The following is a 20,577-nucleotide window of genomic DNA, read 5'->3' as shown; positions in this document are numbered from 1 at the left end:
TTGCAGATAAGTATTGATGGTTTCAGTCCGTTGAAAAAATCTGTTACTGAATGTCATAGTTGGTTTACACTACTCGTCAAAACTTTATCCTGCATAGGATACATATACTTGATGTGTCGATTTCAATCATCTTCGCAGTGAATTGGTAAATGAACGTGTCTGCTATTTTTATCCTGTTTGTGCAGGAATGACCTTTGGCACCGGAAGCGCCGTTGCTCACAGGGCTGTCGATGCTGTGATGTGTTAATTTCTCTGATCTCTAGTTGTTTCTTAGACCATTAACTGTTAGTAAGTTTCTTATATTTGCTTTGTTTACATCAACTCAAGTATTCATGGTTGAAACTTTACTTACAGGTCACATTCATTATAAGCTATATTGTTCTTTTTTTCCTGAAAAGATACCATGTCTATTGCCTCAATCCTAGTTAGAATATTATATGTATAGAACTCATTAGGTACAATTTGGAATTTGTTTTGGAAATCATTATTTGGTGTTTTTTTGGATATTTATGTAAATGATATTTATTATTGATTTAATGAAATATGAGATTTTTTGGATATTATTATTGTGTTTAATATAAATGTGTTTATTTATTTAAATATATGTTTTTATTAAAAAGAATTTCTCTACATAGATAAAATGTAGTCTATATTGTTAAAATATAACTTCATGAATATAAACTACACCTAAAAGATGTAGTCTTCAACAAAAAAGACTGAAGTCATAGACAAAGAGATAAGACTCCAGTGCAATAGATGCCACAAAAACGCCGTAGTCAGTCCAACTCAATTAATTATAACTACTCTTTAAAGCTGTAGTGTTTATTGACTCAAAATTTGAACAACTACATTATAAAAATGTAGTCTTCAACAGAAAAGACTGGAGTCATAGACAAAGAGATAAGACTCCAGTGCAATAGATGCCACAAAAACGCCGTAGTCTGTCTAATTGACTCAATTAAGACTACTTGTTAAAACTGTAGTTTTTTTTATCTTATGTAATTGAGTTCTATATAACTACAGGCAGCATAACGTTGTAGTGTTTATAGATGCCACTAGTAAGACTACAGTCTTATAAAACAGATACACTACGGCCAAACACTGGAGTCATAATCAAAGAGATAAGACTCCAGTGCAATAGATGACAGTCAGTAAACTGTAGTGGATTTAAAATGACTACGGCGTTCGGCAGTAGTTAGATGCCAAATTTTTGGTAGTGACATTTGTAAATTTGCTAAGTAGTAGAAGGGAAATCGTTCCTATTCCGTCAGGAAAATTTAGATAACTGATTATATACTTCTGATTTTTTTTTACATTGCAATGTACTATAAATTTAGATAATATTCTTGGATTATAATACAATGTTGATTCTAAACAATATAAGATATTTGTCCGCGTTTGTTACAAGTCTTCAACATCCCGGAAATAAGGAATTTGGCAAAAGAATGGGAAACAAGTGCACTCGGTCTGATACAGCTGTATCTGTTATTCTCCTGGATTCTGTCGTTTTATTTAAAAAAAAAAAAAAAAAATTTAATAAATCTTGTCGTTTATCACCTGGATTCTGTCGTTTTATTTATAAAAAAATTAAATAAATCTTGTCGTTTAATGTATGATAAAAAAAACAAAAGATTCCGTTGCCGGGACTTGAACCCGGGTCTCTCGGGTGAGAGCCGAGTATCCTAACCAACTAGACTACAACGGATTTTATGTTTGTGCTGATTAACAAAGTAATATATAGTTTTGTAATTTCATGTGCATAGGCTACTCACTTTTGATAGCCTTCAAGGAAGCCTACACCAGAACTTCGAAACTTCATATAGAAACTACATGTGAATCACTTTAATTCATGAATTTTCAGGTTCCATGGTTCGAGAAAATGCCGACATAAATACTCGATATTTTTGTGATCATACACTTAAATCCCTAATTTTTCTTGTAAAGTCAGGAGTTAAAGATGACAGAGATATATATTTATTCGCTCATTTTTTAAAAAAAATAATTATACACTAAACGCTGAAATAGAATCAAATAAATGAAACAAACAAATTATTAATGTAATAATTAAATAAAACAATTTTGAGAGAAGTAGAGTTTACTATTTATATTTACTTATTTTACTATTCATGTTAAAATATAATGATAAATTTACCTTTTAATTTTAAGATACTAACAAAAAGTTTAATAGTCATCATTAATCTAAGTCTAACAATTTTTAATCTTTCTAGATAATAGTACAGTAATAGTCGTCATTATATTTGACAACAACGGATGCAATTTTTTTTATTTGAACTAAATACTTCTAGATAATAGTATAATCATCACTATTGGATAAAAATAAAAAATAAAAAATTAAATCTAGATATTTTTAGATGATTTTCATTTACATGCATTTTATTTGAACTTCTAGATAATAGTATAATCATCCTTATTAGATAACAATTAAAATTTTAAAGTCTAGATATCTCTAGATTTTTAGATGATTTTCATCTACATGCCACTATAAGTAGGCTCTTCGTTTTTTTTTTTTTTTTTTTAATTTTTGCGAAGTTTAAGCTAACATAAAGCTCTTCATGATGTCGTTGTTTCTACCGGTAGTCATTATTTGCAGCAAATCTAAATTAGTTATTTTCACCATCCTATTTTCGTGTTGCATTTTGACGCTCTTAAGTTTTTAACGAGGTATGTATGTCAATATTAAACAACAATCAAAAGAAAGAAGCGCATGAATATTGAAATTATAGATACATTTAAATTATAGCAGCGAAGCACATGAATGTTGCTTGTAAAACCAAAGAAAAAAACAATTTTAAAAAACAATTAGAAAATGAAGAAAAAATATAACAAAACTGAAGGAATTGAAAGGAAAAAAAAAAGGACGCAGCGAACACGGAATGCTCTCGAGCTGCAGCCTCTCCTCGACCATGTCCATGGGTGTGAACACCACGCCGCTCACCACAATCGCGCACACCCTCGCCGCCACGTCCAAGGCCAAGTTTCCTCCGCCGAGCGTGTCGTCGGAGAAGCACTTTTGTAGAGCTCGTAGACGGAGAAGTAGACGGCGTGGGCCGGGCTAACTCGAGTAGAGGTCGTCGGGGCCCTTGGAGAGGAGGATTGAACATACCCCGTGGCGGAATTCGACGGACTTGATGGGCAAGATTCGACGGACTTGTGATTCAAAGCCATAAAACTTTGGGGACTTTTTTTTTTCTTTGAATTTTGGGGGATTTATTGAATCATCATTTGGGAGAAGATCTCAATCCGATCGTTTGGACAAACTAGTTTTTCCTCGATCTCCTTTGATTGGTTGAGCTTGGTCTTGAACCGGGAAATCGATCCCTTAAGGTCGCTGCAAGTCCAGCGAAAGCCCTTTGAGGCTCCGGTGAGGCAGAAGAAAGAAGAGCCGAAGAAGAATTATTTTTGTAGACAGAGTGGTGAGGACGATGGAGGATTAAGAAAGAAGAATAATTATTTTTTTAATTGTTTTTTAAATTCATTATTTGTAAATAAAAATGAAACATTGAATATGAACATTGCACGTGTATCTCCGTCATCTTTAGTCCTAATTTTGTAACGGTGTAACTGAAAATGAACATTACGTAGTTTTGTCGCAAAAAAAAAAAAATAGAGATTTAAATGTATGATCACGAAAACATTAAGTATTTATGTCGACATTTCCTCAATTATTTCATTTGAGTCTTTAAAATTTGAGAGTATTATTGCTTGTTCGTTTTTTTCTTCGTGTATGTGTGTTTATTTGTTTTATTAGTTATGTCTTGTCGAAAATTTGTTTCGGGTTATGAAAAATTGAAGAAAAAAAATGAGAGAAGAAGATTTAGTGAACTCTAAAAAATAAGCTCTTATTGATAAATTTCTCATAAATTTTATTTTTAGTAATCATAGGTAATGAAGAAGTGAGCGAACATGGAGATGATAATACGAGAATAGAAAAATCTAGAGAGACTAATAATGATAAAGAACTCAAATGTGATTTTAATGAAATTGAAATAGAATGAGAGGTTAAACAAAATATAAATAAGAGGATTATAAAAAAGGCCTCATTTTTTTATTTTTGCATGTGATAGCCTTTTTTTTTTAGTAATCACAAAAAAAACTTCTAGTGTTCAGAAAACTTCAAAATACAAATATTTTCATGGCATATAATTACAACAATATCTCTCAACGCAACAACAACAACATCAAGAAAATGTAATTCAAAAACAATTACTTGGTCACCGGCTTATCGGACGCCCCACTCGTTTCTCGCGCATGCGATGAGGACCAGAGAACTTTCTTCCACGGATCGAACGCGAGCCTTTTCGACCACCATTCCGATCACCACCATCATCACGTTCCACGCCTCTCTTCCGGTGTCTGCGTGCATGTTTATCTTCGTTCAGACCATCATCATCATCATCATCATCATCATCATCGTCATCGTGATCATCATCATCGTCATCGTGATCATCATCATCATTGTTGTCGCCGTGGTCATCGTGATCGCGATCTGGCGGTGGGACGGGGGAGGGAGATTTGGGATCGGTGACGACGATCTCTTGATCGTTGTTGCCGGGGATAGGAGGAGCAGAGCGGCGGCATTGGAATATTCTAGAGCAGCCCCTCTGCCAAGGGTTGACTTGCGGCGGATGGCAATTTTGGGGACTGCTCTTCCGGCAAGCTTTCTGAGGATCGCCGGTCCTTATCGCTCTATACGTCAGAAACTTCGCCTCCGACCAACACTCGTGATTGCTGGCCAAGATTACCGCCATTGCGACGCCCACAAGAAGAGTGTGGCTTTGTATCACTTCATGGGAAACCATAATGTAATTGTCTCGAGTATATGGGAGTTCGAAGGATATGGGATGATCATATCATTGTGCTTTTAGTTATTAGGTTATATTGATTCAGGGGCTTGACTAAGATTGGTATGGTGTTATTTTTGGGTTTTTGGCAAAAGAGAATGGATGATTGTTAGTTCAGGATTAGTTTAGACGTTATATATATATATATATATATATATATATATATATATATATATATATATATATATATACACAACTCCCTGTCCACGTTTATACACACACAATAGTAGGAAAGAATTATAGAACTAAAAATCATCCATTGTCTATGTAGCTCAGCACAACAAGGGATAACAATTCTTGTGGCAGTTATAGACGAGGCACGGCCATTTTATACAATTTAAAAAAATATATATATAGACAATCACAAATTGCACAATAACAAAATCTCACATCAAATATAGACTAAAAATAACAAAACCTTTGGATCCGGTATATTAATTAAAAGACACGTATCTATAAACTTCCAACAAAACTTTAGATCACATATATGTTTTAAAAAAATACACATCATTTGATGGTTGAGAGAGAGAGAGAGAGAGAGAGAGAGAGAGAGAGAGAGAGAGAGAGAGTTGGGATTTTTTGTGATTTTATATAGCCTTCAAAAATGGGCTTTTATATATGGTAAAAGAATGAGATGAAAATTGCTCCAGGTACCTCATTTATATAATAAATTATATGTAAATATGAGCAAAACATATTAAAAGTACACAAGTCTATCATAAGAATTGATAAATAATACTATTATTTAGACTTTAAACGAATAAATGACACGTGATAAAAACGATCAAATTCCATGTATAAATGACATTCTTTATCTTTACTTTTTTTTTTTTGACAAAATATTTATCTTTACTTTTAGAATGATAATTTTTTATGTACCTTTCATGCTTCTCTCATAATCTTACATTTATGTATAAATTAATACTGAAATGCCACGTTGATTTGAAAACAAACTTAAAATAGTGCATTGATGCCTATTGTTCGAACGATAGAAACTTGAAAACAATGAAATTAGTTATGAAAAAAACACTAAAATAAATTATTTGCAACTGACTTTGCCTATTCAAACCTAAGAATTTCATTTTGTCATACGTTTCATATTTTTTTTAGCCATTCTACTTATGTGGCACATTATTTATACCATTTTTACACGTATTAATTAGTTAATATAATTTATTTTCGTAATTAATAAAATCTAATTTATTATTCAAAATCCCTAATTATTAGGATCTCAGTTATCTCTCTCTCTATTTTCACGTTTACTCTTTCTCTCTCTCTCGTCACATTTTTTAGCCATTGACAAATGTCAAAAACATTAAAAACGTAATTAATAATTGTTAATAACTGTTAATAGGTTTTTGCTTTGACTAATAGTCGTACTAACTGGTAATAAGTTTCTACCCAGAAACCTATTATCAATTATTACCAATTATTAACTGCGATGCTGTTGTTTTTTTTTTTTACCTTTGTTATGTCTAAAAATGTAACGAATAGAGAGAGAGAGAGAGAGAGAGAGAGAGAGAGAGAGAGAGAGAGTATTTAGGTATAGAGAAATTATTTTCATTTAATTTATTTTTGACAAAGAATGAGGGGAAAAAATAAGGATAATTATGTCTTATTGCATTAAAGATTGGCTAATTACCAAATATTACTAAAACGTTGATTATTTTACAATTCTGAGTTTTAAAAAGTCTAGTAAGCTAGAGTGCCCAATAAATCATCTGAAGACTAGTGTGGTGCGAAAACACAATTTTCAATGAAATTTCAACAAAATTCGTTCTTTTGGGTGTGTTTTATTGGGAATAATGTTAATCATATTCTCGAGAATCTTTAAGATTACATTATTTAGTTTGAGTTAGCGTTAAAAAAAATTTCCACGAATGTGATTACTGTTAATGCCTGAAAATGGATCAACACGAAAATCGGTCCGCGGTTCGGTCAAGGGTCGGACCCTATGACCGCGCGGTGGTCGAACGGAGAAGTTGTCCCAACACCTGTACCTCCGCCGTGCCGGAAAAGGATTTCCGACGACTCGTCACCTGAGAAAAGAGAAGAGAGTGAGCTAAAGGACCGCGGAGGGGTTTCCTCCGGCGGGCACTCCGACGCTCAACATTAGTCTAGGTGTCGTGCTTCAAGTTCTGGAGAGAGAAGCTCTGATGAGAGAGAAGCAGAGGTTTTGTAAGTGTGAGCCAACTTACCTCCAAATGAGGAATCTGAAGGTATTTATAGGAGTGTGATGAGTCGGGACAGGATGGTCTTTTCATTTTTCCCTTGATTTCTGTAGGGGCTGACCATGCACAATGCTTGAACCTTCCTTGCCCTCGGCGGGGCTGGGACTTTTCCTTCCTGGCCCTTGGCAGGGCCGGGACTTTTCTTTCCTGGTCCTCGGCAGGGCTGGGATTGCCTTCACAATTTTTGGGTTGGACTTCCTCCTGGAGGTCGAACCTGGCCTGGAGGTTGAGCGAGCCTACCTGGAGATCGAGCTCGCCTGGGGGTCGAGATCGCCTGGGGGTCGAGATCGCCTGGAGGTCGAGCTCGCCTGGAGGTCGACCCTGCCTGGGTGTCGAGCTCGCTTGGGGGGGGTCGAGATCGCCTGGGGATTGAGATCGCCTGGAGGTCGAGCTCGCCTGGAGGTCGACCCTGGCTGGGTGTCGAGCTCGCCTGGGGGGTCGAGATCGCCTCGAGGTCGAGCTCGCTGGAGGTCGAGCTCGCCCGAAGTCGAGCTCGTCTGAGGTCGAGCTCGCCGGGGTCGAGCTCGCCCGAGGTCGAGCTCGCCCGAGGGTCGAGCTCGCCCGGAGGTCGAGCTCGCCCGGAGGTCGAGCTCGCCCGGAGGTCGAGCTCGCCCGGGGGTCGAGCTCGCCTGGAGGTCGACCCTGGCTGGAGGTCGAGCTCGCCCGGAGGTCGAGCTCGCCCGAAGTCGAGCTCGTCTGAGGTCGAGCTCGCCCGGAGGTCGAGCTCGCCCGAAATCGAGCTCGTCTGAGGTCGAGCTCGCCGAGGTCGAGCTCGCTGGAGGTTGAGCTCGCCCGAAGTCGAGCTCGCCTGAGGTCGAGCTCGCCCGAGGTCGAGCTCGCCTGGAGGTCGAGCTCGCCCGAAGGCCGAGCTCGCCTGGAGGTCGAGCTCGCCCCTGAGGTCGAGCTCGCCCGGGGGGTCGAGCTCGCCCGGAGGTCGAGCTCGCCCGGAGGTCGACCCTGGCTGGGTGTCGAGCTCGTCTGAGGTCGAGCTCGCTGGAGGTCGAGCTCGCTGGAGGTCGAACTCGCCCGAAGTCGAGGTCGAGCTCGCCCGAGGTCGAGCTCGCCCCCCCGAGGTCTAGCTCGCTTGGAGGTCGAGCTCGCCTGGAGGTCGGCTTGGATTTTTCCTTCCTGGCCCTTGGCGTGGTTGGGATTTTTCCTTCCTGGCCCTTGGCATGGCTGGGATTTTTTCTCCTAACCCTCGGCGGGGCTAGGCTCTTCCTTCCTTGCCCTTGGCAGGGCCGGGTCCTTCCTTCCTTGCCTTTGGTAGAGCTGGGTCTTCCCTTCTTCGCCCCTGGTAGGGCTGGGTCATTCCCTCCCTGCCCTTGGCAGGGCTGGGTCCTTCCTTCCTTGCCCTCGGCGGGGCCGGATCATTCCTTCCTTCCTTGCCCTCGGCAGGGCTGGATCCTTCCCTTCTTGCTCCTGGCAGGGCTAGGTTCCTTGATTTTTTGGGTTGGGCTTGATGTTTCTCTTGGGTAAGGAAAATCTCTCATAACATTAACCCCCAGTTTCTTGGGTGACTTGTTATTCAAGAAACTTTCATTTTTTTTAGGTGGTGTGGAGCTTTTGAGAGGAAAGGTTATTTTTGTTTGTTGCTTTGGAGGAAGTCCAGCTCTTTCTGAAGGTGGGTCTTTGATTTTCCCCCTTTTTGCTGATTTTTTAATCATTCACCTGTCACTTTTCACATGATTTTTATCCTATATTGATGGATTCCACCAACCCCCATGGAGATAGTGGGCCCCCTGACCTTGGTATTGATGATTTTGTGGGGTTTAAGGATTTAGATATGTCATTTTCTCCTCCATGTGATGACTTCTTTGAGTTTGAAAGTGGAGATAATTTCCCAGATATTATTGAGGCTGCTGAAAAAAAGTCTTGGGGGCTGTGGTAAAAAGGATTTCCCTTTTATTTTGAATTCTCGGGATGATTTTTTGGGGAAGACTCCTTGCACAAATCTTTTAAAAAACCACTGTGATTTAAAAATCACTCTTTTGGGCCAACAAAATTCGTCCACGTGTCCAGCCCACCCCATTCCTCTTTCTTCTTCGCGTGTCTCACTGGACAAGGAGCTAGGGTTTTCTTTTTGCTCTTCTTCTCCTCACAGCCGCCGTCCGGTATCCTCGGCCATCCTTCGCCCGGGCGCATCTCACTCCAGCCCGTCTCTTCTTCCCTGCCGCTTGGTCTCTCCCACCGGTCCGAAATCCTCCAGCGCGGTCCCCCCTCGGCTCGGGAGATCTGGGTATTCTCCGGCGCTCCTCTCAGAAGACAAACGAGGGGAGCTCGGCCACCACCTGCGCTCAGCGTTCGGCTTTCCTTCGGCCCGGTGCTCGATCGTGCGTGAGGTCTCGCCCCCACCCCCGACCGCGTCTTCCTCCAACCCGCGTCGTCTCTCCGGGCCCGCGTACTAGGTTGGTCGGCACGGGGAGATCTGTGCACGTCCCAGGCGCGCGACCTCGGCTCCGGACAGGATCTCCTTGCGTGCCCCGGCCATTACGGCAGCCCCTCGCGCCGACCCCGACTACCGCCCCTCGTCCAGGTCTAGGAAGAAGGGAAAAGAGATCGTGCGGAAACGTCCTGGGGCCCAGGGGGAAACGGTGAGGGCGGCGATGCCGGTTGGGGTCGTGCCTTCTCCGGACAAGTCCCGGATTCGACCCAAGATACTTCCTACGGGGTCGCGGGACTATTCAAGTCTCGACATTCCGAGTAGGATCACGCCTGCTAAGTTGGCGAGGCTCCGTCGCGAGATAATTTTCTCACCCGGGGTGGAGTTCCGCGTTCCGCAAGGGGGGGAGGTCCCGAGTCGTCCACCGGTCAGTTATGCTGCTGTTCACCTTGATAGTTTGCGCAACGGCATGGGACTCCCTTTTTAACCGCAAGGGGTGTTGTTTTGGCTAGTTGTTTAGCCGGCCCTTTTTTTTTTACTTGTTCTTGGTCTCTGTGGTTAATTTATTTGGGCCTAGACTACAATTTTGTGACTCTTTTGTGCCATTGTTGTCAATTTTAAGTACGAGTGCCATTTTTTCATAATCGATCCATAACGCTATAACATTTACGAATATAAAATTAAAATATGGTGTTTACATTAATAAACAAAAGTTTCATTAATCAAAATAACTTGATAACATCTTTCAAATGAATTATTAAAGAATTTTTTAATAATTTTTTAAATGACTTTATCACATCTACTTGGACGATAAAATTGCAGGCTTTAACAAATGAAAAATAACAGAAATAATGTATAGCTGTGTTCCAATGAAAAACACTACAATAATTTTTATATAAATTTGAAAACAGACTACTTAATCAGTTAGGGTCAAAATTAAAAGTATATCTGACGAATCTAAATTAAGGGTAAATAAAATAAAATCACTACTACATAAACTACAATAGAAGACATGAAATTTAAGACATTCTCTAAATTGCACGACTTCAATAGTCCAAATTTTCATATGGCTTTACAAGTCGTTTAGAAAATGTCTCCAACATTCTTTTGAAGTCATTTGAATAATAACTTAAAAACATCTACGTGAAATATTTTGAGTCGATTAAAAAATGACTTCAAATGTTTATATGTTTTTAAGATGTTTATACAATGACTTTATAAGATATTTTAAGTCATTTTTAAAACGACTTTATTTATAATTTTATAAATTTTAAGTCATTTTGTAAATATGTCTTGGAATGTCTTTTAAAATTAATTGTAAAAAATTCTTTATATACATTCTTGTAAAACGACTTAAAACAATTCATAACTTCCAGGTATGCAATATATATTCCACATATGTTTTTTGTTTTAATTTTTATTTTAGGAATTCCACGTATGCAATAATGTCTCTGTAATTTTTTTAGTTTTTTCCGTGCATATAGTTGGTTAATAATACAAGGCTGTTAATTTAAATTATTATAGGTGTTTAATTTTGATAGCCATTTTAAGTAGAACTGATTTATCTATTTATTTGTTTCTTGAAACCGTCAAATTTGGTTACAAATTGTCGAAGCCCTAGCCAGAAAAACTATGAGGCGGTGGTTCTGAAAGTAAGAAAAGTAGACGAAGAAATAAAGCAAAGCCCCATTGAACCACCGCTTTATTTCTTCTTGTACTTCTTACTCTTGTAATTAAACCACAACCCAACCGATTTATGTCGTTGTCCCGAGGAGAAGAAATCAGAGGCCGAGCAAGCCGCCATCCTCACCAGTATCCTCGTCGGAAGGTATGGAACAAGAGGAGGTTGTGGTGGCTTTTATTATTTGGTTTCTCTCACCTTCTATATTTAATTTTTGGTCTCTGATTTTCAAAATTGATTTTTGAAAACGTGCTCATTTTAAACCAAAGAAGCCCGAAAAATCTCCAAACGTTGAATCAAAGAAACCAGAGAAACACGACAACCGAATCCGCAAGCCGAAACCCTTGACTACTTGGTGTTTGTTTACTTTTATTTCATTTTTTTTTTCCAACGAGTATTTTAAGTTTGCAGGATTGGTTGCAAATAAAGTGGGAAAAAATCGAGTGGTGATGGGTTTCGATGCGCTGAAAGAGTTTTCCGTCTCTGGGTATGCTCTTTCTTATTGTTTCTTCATTTAGTTGTTTTAGATTTCATGGCTAGATGCCAACTATTTGAATATCTGTATAATGCAAATTCGAACAAGGAATGTGACGAATCTGATAAGAATTTAAAAAAAAATGAACAGCCCTGTTGATACATATATAAAGCAATTATTTTTTTTATGGTTTCTAGTTTGTTGTGTGATCGTAAGTCAAGACCGTATTCCAGCGGCCACCAAAGCAGATAAAGACGGTTACTCTCTCTTGCTCCGTTGGCACTGGGAAGAGTGCTTGAAACTAAGTACTTCTTGTTTCTCTCTCTTTTTTTAATTAACCTGGCCAATCCCCAAATGTTTTTATCTTCAATTGAAAGATATTGGCTTTATCCTATTAGTTAGTGATATCTACCATCAGTCTTCATAAACAAATCATAATTTCAGGTACAAGCGTTTTGTTGTGGCACTTGAGCAAGCACAAAATAATGTGATACCTTATCTAACAGATGAGTCAGAGAAGGTGAAATTTCATGAACTATGCTTCCATTAATAATAAAAGTTACAGTCTTATCTTTGTTCCTATAAAACTATTAGTCGATTTTGATAGACACATATCTTTCTTTGCATTCATATAATTTATGCTCTATTAAACAATACTAAAGCAGAGGAAGAACTCATATTACTCACTGCCTTAGTTGATAGTCTATGTCCTCTCTATTGACTCGTATGAGGTAAAACGACTTATATAGCACATAAACATGTGTGAACTTTGAAATTATTTTGCAGTGTTATCATAATGCAATGCATAGTTCAAAAAGAAAAAAAAAATGAAGCAGCAGTATGTTCAGCTTCAAGGCAAAGGAAATAGCCCAGCTATTTTGGAGGGATGTGCAAGTGAAAGATGAAACTTTAGTTGTAACTTGTAGTATGGAATTATGTAACAGGTTGTCCCTTGAATGTTCTGTATTTACTGTATGACGTTTAATTTGATATGGTGATTTTTGAACTGATACTGAGGTTCGTAGAAACGAAGTTTTTATTCATTTAGTACTATGTTATTGACTATACGTACGCACATTTTTTTTTCTTTTTCAGGAGACAATTAAATTATTTAAAAAATGCAAGTCCCGAAAAATAAATTAGGCAAGTAACCATGTATATATGAAAAACCAAAACGTCTTCCTAAATGTCTCCATGTCAGCATTTTTTGCCCACGTGGACCTATTTTTATGATGTTTTATAGAGATTTGAAGACGTTTTTATTTGAGATTTGAAGACGTATTTTAAAAGTCTTTAACATGTCTCCACGTCACTTTTTTTAGCCTATGTGGACCATTTTTTAAGTCGCTCTTTTAGAGATTTTGAGTCATTTTTCTTAAATATTTGGAGACATTTTTATAACGTCTTAATAATCACAGACTTTTTAAGTCACTCACTTAGAGGTCGTTTTCTGGTACGACTCGGAAGGTATTTTAAGTCACCATTTTGATGTCTTAAAATGTGCTTTATGTAGTAGTGAATAAAATAAAATAAAATCGCAGAAATATTATGCACGTGTCAGGTGTTGACAAGTTTTCGTGATCATAGTCGGAATAGGAAAAGAAAGGGAAATATTAGGAAAGTCACTCTTACTCGATCATCACTATGTGTATATATATGATCATTAGCTAGTGGTGTGATCTATCTTTTGTCGTCCATGTTGATCAGAGAGTAAGAGTGTAGTGTGTTTGGTTCAAACAAGTTTAGCAATGGCCATCAACGTTAGTGATTGTGAGGAGGGCTCGAGAATTGAAAGAGTCTCAGCAATGAGATCACGCTTTGCCGAACTGATTGATAAGGCTCAACAAACTCTATCGGAAGGTCAAACAAAGAGAGTGAGAGAAGCAGTCAATCGAGAAGTGATTTCAGAAACAAGAATGGGTGATCAGAGGTCAGTTCGAAGAAGAAAAGTCGATTTCTCAGAGTTCAAGTGGCTGCAAGAGACGAGTCAGTCTCGAAGACCCGATATCTTGCGTCGGGGAATGGAGATCGAGAAGAAGGAGAGAGAGTCAAAGAAAAAAGAGGAAGATCAGAAGAAAGATCCAGCGAAGGTCAAACGCCTAAGAGAAGCGGCTCGGATTGCGATCAACAACATCACCAAAACTGTGGATTTCGACAGTCTCAGTGTCATGAAGGAGTTCGAGGATCTCACTGGTTGCCCATCCACTCTTTGCTCAATTTCAAGCCCTAATTGTAAACCATATCTAGCTAGGTTTCGTTAGTACTTCGATCTCACAAGATGTAATTGTTTATATGTTTCTTGAAATACAATCAGATGTTACCATGACAGTCCACTGATTATTAATTGTTGCTCTTTTCTTTTGTAATTATTTAAACAACAATTCCGATTTACGTAAGTATCATCAACGAAGTCAAAATCAAGAAAGTGAGTCAACTTATGTTTGTCTTACGAGCTAGGAGTTTCTCTGGATAATTAGATTGGAAACTTTGACCAATGAACTATATATTGACAATGTAATTTCCCCTATAATTGCTTTTTCTAATTCTTTAATGTTCACTGCTAGACGAATGCCTATTAACATATATTTAATAATATATTTTACTAAATTATGTTTTTGGTGAAAAATTGAATTATCAATTGACCCCATTATTCATGCCCTTCTTAGCCGCACGCAATACTGCCGCATTGAATGCAGGTGTATATAATATAAATGGAGGATGTGGTTAATATGTGGAGACACAGAGTGTGATGGTGAATGGGCATGGGCTTCCTCTGGGGTTCCGGTTCCACCCGATGGACGAGGAGCTGATAAGATACTACTTGGCACCCAGGACGTGCAACATGCGGGTGAGCGGTGGCGTGGAGACCATAAGCGGTGCGAGCCGTGGGAGGTGGGCGCGATGCTGGGGGAGGAGGTGAGCCTGCACACCAACCGCGCCACCCAAGGCGGCTACTGGAAGGCCACCGGCAAACTATTTTGTCCTAGCGTTTGATTGGTTGGCCTCTGCTGTAAGTTCTTAAAAAAACATTAGGACATCATCCCATTGGTATGAATTCGATACAATATTGTTCAAGAGAAATTACATCCATTACCACCATTTGATAAGTTTTATTTTCAATTTCCCACCAAAATAGCTTACAAATGTCAACTATATATGTAAATTGTTGACATCTATGTCAACAATAGATGTCAATTATTGACATCATATCGGAGATGAAATTGTATTTGTACAAATGATTTAATAATATTTTTTACTAAATTAAGTTTTTGGTGAAAAATTGAATTTTTTTTTTATCAAATAGTGATAACGGATGCAATTTCTCTATTGTTCAATGAACGCTTGGCTTGGCTTGATGAAGAGAAACTAATTTGTGATTTGTTGGCGATGAGTGATGACACTAATGCATGAGCAGCGCCTATATATTAAGTACGTAGCTATACTACTAAATATATATATATATATATATATATATATATATATATATATATACACACAAAAAAGGAAATCTTGTTATACATAACCAAGGCCTATTCCACTTGCATGTCAAAGGCCGATAGCCCAAATAAAAATAAAAATAAAGAGAATACAAGATTTCTATATTGATCCACTTTATATATATATATATATATATATATATATATATATATATATATATATATATATATAATTCTATCCAATATTCTAGACCTCTTAAGGCTAATGGATGTGCTTACTTTTGCTGAAACATTTTGTCAGACGATTTGCTGCAGCATTTCGGTTTTTTTTTATGATAAGTGATACAATTAATCAAGATTATATAATATATTAGCAGTGCAAGCGTAGATGATATTATTAATCAAGATTATAAGATTTAGAATAAAATTATTAATCTGAAAGAGGATAAATCATTCACTTGTAAAAGGGACATGCATTTATGCAGTCCATGAAGTTTGAATTAAGAATTTTTCCGTCGAAGTACGTGTGAGATATTACAACTAGACCAAACTAAGGATTAAAATCTCGCATCTCGCGATCGTACCGCACTTTTAATTTTGAGGGTATCTCGTCTCGTACCGTGGTATTCAGTGGTATTTGATGAACGTTCGGGGTATCTCGTACCGTGTGGTAAACTACGTTCCGCGAGATATACCGTCTAAAAAAGAGTATTCCACGGGGTATTTAAACAATTTTTTAATTAAATTTTATTTAAATTTAGGATACACAAAAAATTAAATTTTAAAATAAAATTTTCAACATTTCACACCTAGAATTCTAATAGAGTACAAATCAATACACATTTAGATCAAATTAATTATTACAAAATACATATAAATCAACAAAATAAATAATTAAATTCGGATAAAAAAAACTCATTTTAAAACAACATCAACATTAACAATATCATGTAATTATTCAAATAACTACCTAAATTCGGATTATAAAATATTCCTATAAAATCAAGTGAACAAATACTCAAAGATCAAAAATATATGTCTTCTTCTTCGTACATCATAATTTCATTAAAAACCATCCAAAAATCAACATCTAAAGTCTAAATCGGACAGAAATCCATTCAAAAATCAACTAAAAACATTAAAATAACACCTGAACACTTATCCCGCATAAAATGACGGAAAACGGCGATATTTGAGCAAAAATGACGGAAAACGGCGATATTTGAGCAAAAATAGCGCGAGATTTCGTGAGAAATGCTACAACTCACGAGATAAACTCATACCCTTCTCGCAGCTTTCATTTTTGCAAGATCTCGCGCGATATACCCCCATCTCGCGCGAGATTTTAACCCTTGGACCAAACTAGCTTCACCATTTCGGCCCTGTTACACAACCCTATCTCATATAGTGCAAACGCCCAACATCATGATATTGAGTCTTGTAACAGATTAGATGTGCAGTAAAATAATTTATTATTACTAACATGTGAGTATTTTATTTAATTTTATCACTCATCACCTATTCATTACGATTCTTAAATCTTGGTGCACGCCTTTACCCCGAAGATCTAAAAAATAAACATCTAGGATCAATCGGCACAACTACCCTGTGATACCTGAAAATACTGATTTTATGATTAATCATGTGAAAACTAAGATAATTAAACAAAATAAATTTACAAATGTTAAAAGTACAAACTTACTCAAAATTCCACGACATAATTCATATTTGACCAGGAATCAAACAGCTAGCTCATTCTCGTATAGCCAAATTGGCTACTCACGTTTCTTGGTCTCTTTGATTATTATAATTAAATAGTCACCTGAAATTAACCGATCTATAAAATAGTGAAAGTTTATCTATAATTAGTGAAATACCAAAATATGCGAGCAATGTTTATGACAAAAATAATGACAACATAAATTTGGCTATTTCATGAGGTTTAAAATATTTGTAAAGTGCAACATATGCTATATATGATATTTAAATATATTTTTGTTAATAATAATAGAAGAATTCGTTGTAATTAGTCAATCTCTTCATTTTTTTTAAGATTTTAGCCAAAATTTTATTTCATTAAGAAAATAGTCCACTAAATCGAAGTAAATTAAATGAACTAAAGCAGTTATCTTCGGTCTGGTTGACTATTTTTCTTAATAAAAAGAAACTTTGGATTTAAAAAAAAAAAAAAAAAGTGAGCTATTGAGCTACTCACATAATTGTCTTATAATAACATATGTATTATTTGCCACCTTATTCATCATTGTGTATAAAAATAAATATAAGTGGTTAGATGACGTAGACAAATAATTGTCATGAATGTTTAAAAAAATGTCATTAAAAAGAAAATATCATTTTTTTTATGTATTGTGTAATTTTTCAAAGGAATTTGTGCATGAAGTAGTCAATTTATATTAATTTTTTTAGTAAAATAGCCAAAGTTTTGTAGGCTATTGCATAACTACATAGTATAAAATACTAATATATACCCCTTCATGTTTGGGTACATATTATTTTATTTTGAAATTCGTACATAACTTTATCAATTTTTTTAGCTCATAAACTCAATTTCGACCCATCAATTAAGTTTGAAATTGTCTGTTTTGATTTTCATCATAATTTCTTAATTTTTAAAATTCTGGTCGTTATGTTTGTGAATCAATTTTCCAGAATTTCAAAATAATTAATCTAAGTGTCTACATTTTTATCCACTGTTTTTTAATGCACTTTTATACCAAACAGTTTCAAAACTAATTCCATCATGCTTTCAGTTTTGTTAATCGAGTTTCAAAAAACACACAAATAATAAAAAAAATATATATAACTTACAAAAACTCTTTTTTTTTCAAGACAATGTACACGATTTTCAAAATATTTAATCGTGCCTTCAAAAAAATTAATCAACTTCTAAAAAAAACGTGGCTAAAAATCAATTTTTTAATCTGCTATTCAAACATGTAACAAAACTGCTGCGAGCTCGAATTAACATCGATGGAGAACGGGAATAAAGCGACGCAAGGCAAGCGCGGCGGCGAATTGATGACATCGTACGAATCCGGAGACCGGCGAGCGAGGCCTAATAATCTCGGTAGGCACGAACTCTTCTTGGGCCTCGACGAGAAGCCCGTCGAGAAGCTCCAAGCACGACTCGATCCTCTCGACCCGGTCTTGGGACGAGGAAAAGCCCGGCCTCGAAACCTTCCTCTTCTTTCCCTGCCCAGGCCCGCGGAGGAGCCCGGAGACGGAGGCCATCAAGCGGGTCTGTCGGAGCTCGATCTCGCGGAACCGACGGTCGAGATCGTCCTGCCTTCGGAGCTCCGACCGGAGGGCGTCACGGTCGAGCCTCAGCCTCGAGATCTCGGTCTCGTATTCGTGTCACTCTTCATCGGTCAAATGGTTTTCTTGGCCAGTCAAAGAGTGGTTGTGGATCAGCTTTCGGCGGTGGATGTTCTTCAAGAGGTGCCTTTGCCCGCGAAGAAACTCCTCGTTGGCGAATTCCCATTGGTCCGGGTATTGATTGTCCATTTCATTGTTACAATTGCCTTTTATGTAGGCAAACTGTATAAAATATTCTAGACTATTTAAGGCTAATGGCTAGGCGATTTGCTGCAGCATTTCGGCCTATTACACAAACCTATTTCATATAACTATTAGATGTGTGGTAAAATCATTAACTATTACTAACATCTGAGTATTTTTAAACTTATTACTCATAGTAAAATCATTAACTATTACTAACAAGCGAGTATTTTTAAACTTTTCCGCAAAGATCTAAAAGTACAGATAATCTTGTTTGAAGATTTTTTGTTTTATTTTATTTTATTTTAAGAATTTGAAAATTCGTTTGAAGATTTATTGACATCCATTTCTGTAAATTGACAAAATGCCAATAAACAACACTCATTCTCTCTCTCTCTCTCTCTCTCTCTCTCTCTCTCTCTCTCTCTCTCTCTCATCCGCACTACAACCCTAAATCCCAAGACCACTCAAATCACCACCACCCCCAAATCTTCTTCTCACTACGACGACCCCAAATTAATCGCCACCCCCAAATCTCAAACTCACTCCATTTTCATCAAATTTCGACCACCCGTAAATCCCTCGAAGCACTCCACCACTCAAGCCCGCTGTGAAGAAGCGGAAGCGCTTCAGATCAGCTATGAAGATGTTAACAATGGCAAGGAGGGACAACTTTTCGCGCGAAAATCTTTGGCGGACAATGTCATGGCTATTCGTGGCTATTATATCGCGGCTATTATTTAATCGCGACATGTCGTGGCTGTTTCTAAACAGCAACGGGACAACAGCGACGACATTTGTCGCAGCTAAATGTCGCGGCTATTCAGGGAAACAGCCCGGACAATTTTTGCAGCAATTTTCAGTATTTGTTGAAGTGAGTTTGCGTATATAAAATAAACATATGGTGTTTAAATTTTCCAAATGGTGTTTACAGTTTAATAAACAATGGTCTTATTAAAATAACTTGATAACATTTTCCAAATGCATTTATAAATAATATTTTAGTAATTTTTAAATGAATTTAACACATCTACTTAGACGATAATTTTTCAAATGACTTTATCACATATACTTAGACGATAATATTGCAAGCTTTAAAATATAATTACAGAAATAATGTATATATAGCTGCCATTATGTTCGAATGAAAACGGACTATCACATACGCAATTTCTACTTAATCAAGTAGGTCAAAATTAAAATTATATCTGACGAATCTAAATTAGGGGTAATATATCTAAATATAGATTAAGAAATTGAAGTAGTACGAAAAAAGTTTGAATTATAAAATATTATGCAGGTCCAAGATTTGTATTCCTGATAGTAAAATAATATAAAAATAACAGAAATATATACCACTGAGGTATCAGGTGTCAACTTGTATTTTTAATCATATTAGATCCTTAGCCGTATATTAACTTGAATCGCAAGGAAGTAAAAATTAAGGAGGGAAATATTCGGATATATCCTAATATATTCCAATAGTTCAAATAAAATAAAATAAAATTGCAGAAATATATATAAAATGGACTTATCAGGTGTTGACACGTTTTCATAATCATAGTCGGATTAGGAAAAGAGGGACAGTCACTCTAACGTGGTCATCACAGCATATTGATATATGTATGATATGGCCATCAACGTTAGTGATTGTGAGGATGTTTCGAGAGAGGAAAGAGTCTCAGCGATGAGATCACGCTTCGCCGAACTGATTGACAAGGCTCAACAAACTCTATCGGAAGGTCAAACAAAGAGAGAGAGAAGCAGTTAATCGCGAAGTGATATCAGAAACAAGAAAGGACGAGAGGTCAGTTCGAAGAAGAAAAGCCGATTTCTCAGAGTTCAAGTGGCTGCATGAGACGAGTCAGTCTCGAAGACCCGATATCTTGCGTCGGAGAATGGAGATCGAGAAGAAGGAGAGAGAGTCAAAGAAAAAAGAGGAAGATCCGAAGAAAGATCCAGCGAAGGTCAAACGCCTAAGAGAAGCGGCTC

The 20,577-nt window shown here is 37.2% G+C and overlaps 1 long non-coding RNA gene and 1 other non-coding gene across 2 annotated transcripts; one reads left to right on the top strand and one right to left on the bottom strand.

Annotated features, from left to right (window-relative positions):
• Positions 1-1,632: 1,632 nt before the first annotated feature.
• On the bottom strand, positions 1,633-1,705 carry TRNAE-CUC (transfer RNA glutamic acid (anticodon CUC)). Its single transcript has one exon. It is a non-coding gene; the product is annotated as a tRNA-Glu (tRNA).
• Positions 1,706-11,039: 9,334 nt separating this feature from the next.
• LOC149407047 (uncharacterized) lies at positions 11,040-12,694 on the top strand. The gene is made up of 5 exons (XR_016301496.1): positions 11,040-11,301; positions 11,566-11,641; positions 11,827-11,934; positions 12,074-12,149; positions 12,416-12,694. It is a non-coding gene; the product is annotated as an uncharacterized LOC149407047 (long non-coding RNA).
• The last annotated feature ends 7,883 nt before the right edge of the window (positions 12,695-20,577 follow it).

Source organism: Urtica dioica, chromosome 1, assembly GCF_054948205.1.
Source record: "Urtica dioica subsp. dioica isolate 48M chromosome 1, U.dioica_male_clone48M_v1_H2, whole genome shotgun sequence".
Taxonomy (NCBI): Eukaryota; Viridiplantae; Streptophyta; class Magnoliopsida; order Rosales; family Urticaceae; genus Urtica; species Urtica dioica.
This window is presented reverse-complemented; position numbering and strand designations above follow the sequence as displayed.